Consider the following 5,838-nt stretch of genomic DNA (forward strand, 5'->3'; position numbering starts at 1 on the left):
GCCGCTTGAATCTTTGATTGGATGGTTCGGATTTGGTTCATGGTGTCCTCTATCATTTGAGGTCCCAACACTACGGTTTCACTAATATCGTTCCAGCAAAGTGGACTTCTACACTTTCGTCCATACAAAGCCTCAAATGGTGCCATTCCAATGCTAGCATGATAGCTATTATTATAGGAAAACTCAATCAAATCTAGGCTATCTTCCCAACTTCCTTGGAAATCAATAACGCATGCTCGAAGCATGTCCTCCAGAGTTTGGATAGTCCTCTCAGTTTGTCCATCCATGGCTAGGTGGAAGGCTGTACTCATTTTCAATGTCGTACCAAAGCTCTTCTGCACACTTTTCCAGAAATTCGAAAGAAACCTTGAATCCCTATCTGACACGATATCCTTAGGAACTCCATGTAACCTCACAACATTTTTAATGTAAGCTTTAGCAATTTGTTCCATTTTCCAGGTTTCCTTCATTGGTATAAACACTCCTGACTTAGTCAATCTATCTACCACAGCCCAAATTGTATCATTTCTAGTCTTTGACTTAGGAAAACAAGTGACGAAGTCCATAGAAATACAGTCCCATTTCCAGCTTGGAATCTCTAAAGGTTGGACCTTCCCTTGAGGTCTCCTGTGCTCTATTTTAACCTTCTGACAAGTCAGACATCTAGCCACAAATTCAGCCACTTCGTTCTTCATCCTTGGCCACCAATAGACCTTTTTCAAGTCCTTATACAACTTGTCACCACCTGGGTGCACAAAATATGGCGTATTATGCCCTTATTTCATCAATCTCTCTTTCAATTCCCCACACTTTTGAGGCACGCACCACCTGCCTTTGTACCTCAAACTTCCATCATCATGGATTCGGAATTCTAACTCTTTACCTTGCGAAATCTTTTCCTTGATTCGCTCCAACTTCACATCACCAGCTTGATTCTCCCTAATCTCATCAAATATTGACGGCTGGATGGTTAAGGCATTCATCATTCCCTCAAGGCTTTCACCACTCACTATTTCCAGGTTCAAACGCTGCATGTCCTTACACAGCTCGTTAGCAACTACTAACGCATTAACACTATGACTTGATTTCCTACTCAAGGTATCCGCAACTACATTGGCTTTTCCTTCATGGTACTGGATATCCAAATCATAGTCCTTAATCAACTCCAACCACCTTCGTTGGCGCATATTCAGATCCTTCTGTGTGAAGATGTACTTTAAACTCTTGTGATCCGTAAATATCCTACACTTCACACCATACAGATAGTGTCTCCATATCTTCGATGCAAACACTATAGCAGCTAGCTCTAAATCATGGGTAGGGTAATTGGATTCATATGGCTTCAATTGCCTTGACGCATACGCAATAACCTTCCCGTTCTGCATCAATACACACCCTAAACCATTCTTAGAGGCATCACTATACACATCATATGCACCACTCTCATCTGGTAAGGTTAACACTGGCGCGGTTGTCAATCGCGTCTTTAAGGCTTGGAATGCTTCCTCACACTGGTCACTCTATCCAAAATTTGCTTCCTTCTTCATCAAGGTAGTCATGGGCTTGGCTATCCTAGAGAAGTCTTGCACAAATCGTCTATAGTAGCCAGCTAATCCCATAAAACTACGAATGTCAGTCCCACTCTTGGGTGTAGGCCATTCACTAACAACATTGATCTTAGCAGGGTCAACTGCCACTCCTTCTTTAGATACAAAATGTCCCAAAAATGCAACTCTTTCCAACCAAAATTCACACTTTGAGAACTTGGAATACAACTGGTTGTCTCTCAAGGTACTCAACACAGATCTCAAGTGTTCCGCGTGATCCTCTTCACTCCTTGAATACACTAGGATGTCATCCATGAAAACCACTACAAACGTGTCCAAATAGGCATGGAATACGCGGTTCATTAAGTCCATAAATATTGCAGGGGCATTGGTTAACCCAAAAGGAATAACAGTGAACTCATAATGTCCGTATCTAGTCCTTAATCCGGTCTTTGGTATGTCATGATCAGCGATTCTCAATTGATGATAACCCGAACGCAAATCGATCTTTGAAAAGATTCCAGCTCCTTTCAGTTGGTCAAATAGGTCTTCTATCCTAGGTAAAGGATACTTGTTCTTGATCGTGACCTTATTGAGCTCCCTGTAGTCTATACAGAGCCTCATACTGTTAGGTTATGATTCATATGACAAAACATAAATCATGCGGAAAAACCATAAAGCCAGGAAAGCATATTATTTACACATAATCATTTAGCATAGTTTAGATGCATACACTTTGTTGCGTGCCCTCCCTAGCTGCGCCCGAACCAAACAAGAACAAGTCTTTAGGACTCCAAGTGTCGTCCCTCCGTAGATAGTCCACAGCACGTCCGGATCCGCCTTAAGCTTGACCAACTAGAATCGCCCTTAAGGTAGCTTAGGAATTTCGGCTATTAGGTGCAAGTGTATGGCTGATTTTTCTTCAAAATCTTACCTTTAGAATACTTCAATTGTGTCTATAAATTATGACCCTAGGCACCTATTTATAGAGGTATGGAAAAGGAATTATAATCCTACTAGGATTTGGATTTACTAATTAGAATCCAACTTGAACTCTAAATAATAAATATAATCTTATTAGGATTAGGATTTAATCAATACACAAATTTCGATAGGATTAGGATTCGTTATGAACATGAGCATCGTAAGGCCACGAGCATCGTACCACCCGCGCAGGCCTTGCGGCCCACATGAGTAGCCGTTGCTCGCAGCCCAACAGCAAGCCTAGCGTGCGCGCGCCAAGGCCTTGCTGGGCCTGGCCTTGCGCTGGGCCTGGCGAGGCGTGGCAGCTCCATGTTGGGCGCTCGGCTTGCTGGGCGCGGGCCTGGCTTCGTGATGGGCCTTCGTCTAGCAAGCCTCGTCCGATGCTAATTCGTACGATGTGCTTCCGATTAAATTCCCGGTTCCGGAATTCATTTTCGATACGAACAATATTTAATATTTCCGATTCCGGAATTAATTTCCGTTTCGAACAAATATTTAATATTTCCGTTTCAAGAATTATTTTCCGATTCCGATAATATTTCCGATTCTGACAATATTTCCGTTTCCGGCAATATTTCCGATTCCGGTAATATTTCCATTTCCGATAATATTTTCCGATACGTACCATGTTTCCGTTTCCGGCAACATCTACGACTTTGATAATATTTATATTTCCGATACGATCCATATTTCCGTTTCCGGCAATATCATCGTTTCCGGAGTATTCATTTCTTGCTTGTGACGATCTCAGCTCCCACTGAAACCAAGATCCGTCGATTTCCGAATATCCATAGATGGAGTATTTAATGCCATTAAATACTTGATCCGTTTACGTACTATTTGTGTGACCCTACGGGGTCAGTCAAGAGTAAGCTGTGGATTAATATCATTAATTCCACTTGAACTGAAGCGGCCTCTAGCTAGGCATTCAGCTCACTTGATCTCACCGAATTATTAACTTGTTAATTAATACTGAACCGCATTTATTAGACTTAATATTATATGCATACTTGGACCAAGGGCATTATTTCCTTCACATACTTCCATCCTTTTTCTTTACAAACAACACTGGTGCTCCCCAAGGCGATGCACTTCGCCTAATGTAACCTTTCTCCAATAGATCCTCTAGTTGGCCTTTTAACTCATTCATTTCTGCTGGAGCCATTCGATAGGGTGCTTTTGAAATAGAGGCGGTTCCAGGCACTAAATCTATGGTAAAGTCAATAGGTCGATTGGGAGGCATCCCCGGGATCTCTTCCGGAAACACATCAAGGAATTCATTAACTACTGCAATATCTTCAGGCTGATCCTTGATCACATGCTCTAGGTTTCTCACATTAAATAAGAAAACTGGGTTCCTTTTACCGACTAGCTTCACGAGTACGGGGGACTGTAACTACCGAGAGGAGTACTCGCTCTTCGATAACTCCAGAGGCAGGATATCCTTACTAGCTCAGCATAAATAATTGAAGGGACATGCGTTAACTATTAAACTAATCTGAGTTGATTTTAACAATATGCAACATATAATACTAGATCGATCACGATTATCTGAATTAGATTGTTTTAAGGGACCTAGCATGATAATCCAATTTCCCAACATATTATCTTTATTAGGCGTGATAGAACAATCAGATTTGATTAGTTTAACAGTTCATAAAAGGGCGAGGAAAGCAATTAAATCATGCGAAGGGGTACATTACGACGCACCCTTGAGAGGTGCGTCACGGTTCTCAGAAAACTATCCACTTTGACTTTGCTATTTCTCCTTTTATTTAACGAATCTCAAACTACGGGACAGGATACGTTCTGTTTGATTTTTGGATCAATTGCGACAAAACGCGTGATCAATTTCGCAGTGTGAGGCTTAGGCTTAGGGGTTGGAGTCAATACTCAGAATAATGAATTGTGTGTTGTGTTTCACGTAGAATTTGGGGCTATATTTATAGAAAAGAGTTCGTGGAAAGATAGAATTGTAGAGCTCTAATCCAAGAAGAATTATAGGAGAACATGGGCGTTAAAGATTTCGGCGCCCAACTCTGGGTGTTGAAAATGGGATCCAGGCAATTTCAGCGCCCAGGGTTGGGCGTTGAAAATGATGTTTGGGCCGAGTTCTTTGTCAGATTTGGACTCTTAGAATCCGAAGTGTTTGAGACTTATCTGAGTCTTTTAGTGCGTATTAACTTTTTGACGGAATGCATCTGGGCCCATTACAAACTCTAGGTTCGTTAGGATTTTAATCAATACGTAACTCTTACTCACGAATTATACTAGGAATAGGATTCCTCTTGCAAATTCTATCTCTTTTAGGATTTATGTTGTAGTGCAACACCTAATTCTGACAGGTTTCTATCTTTTATGACTTGCCACTTTTAACAACTACCTATTATGGCAGTTACTATTTTTAGCAGGTTTCTATAAATAGCAGGTTCGGGTGAAATGAAAAGGGTGATCGAGATTCGTTATTTTATAGGAGATGCGTTGCCAAGTGGAGAATTATGTTCTCATCATCGAACCTTCCCTTTCGGGAATGGGGACAAAAGTAGGTGTCTACAGTTAGCCCCCACTTTGACTGAGTCTCGGGATGTGTGAGGGGGTCGAAAAATCACGAGGCTAATGCGTGACCTCGTCCCTCGTGGGTGTGACGATTCTTTTTATTCAATCAAGTGTAATTGGATTTCCTGTGAGTTTACACCCAATTGACTAGTAATAAAGGAGTCGCCATTCAGTTTTTAACGACAATGAGAAAAACTGACAAAACCCGGTTATCGTGACATAAAGGGAGTGCAATTATGTTTGACCACGACGGCCGTAAGTTCCCTTGTGATCCCTGGTGTGGGGATATCTCAACATACACCCGCAAGGTAGAGATTGAGGGTTCGGGGGACTGTAACTACCGAGAGGAGTACTCGCTCGTCGATAACTCCAGAGGCAGGATATCCTTACTAGCTCATCATAAATAATTGAAGGGACATGCGTTAACTATTAAACTAATCTGAGTTGATTTTAGCAATATGCAACATATAATACTAGATCGATCGCGATTATCTGATTTAAATAGCACTAAGGGACCTAGCATGATAATCCAATTTCCAAAAAATATTATATTTGTTTGGCGTGGTAGAACAATCAGATTTAGTTAGTTTAACAGTTCATAAAAAGGTTGAGGAAAGCAATTAAATCATAGAAAAGGGGCACATTACGACGCACCCTTGAGAGGTGCGTCACGGTTCTCAGAAAACTAACCACTTTGACTTTGCTATTTCTCCTTTTATTTAACGAATCTCAAACTACGGGACAGGATACG

The sequence above is a fragment of the Spinacia oleracea genome, chromosome 3 (assembly GCF_020520425.1).
Source record: "Spinacia oleracea cultivar Varoflay chromosome 3, BTI_SOV_V1, whole genome shotgun sequence".
Lineage (NCBI taxonomy): Eukaryota > Viridiplantae > Streptophyta > Magnoliopsida > Caryophyllales > Amaranthaceae > Spinacia > Spinacia oleracea.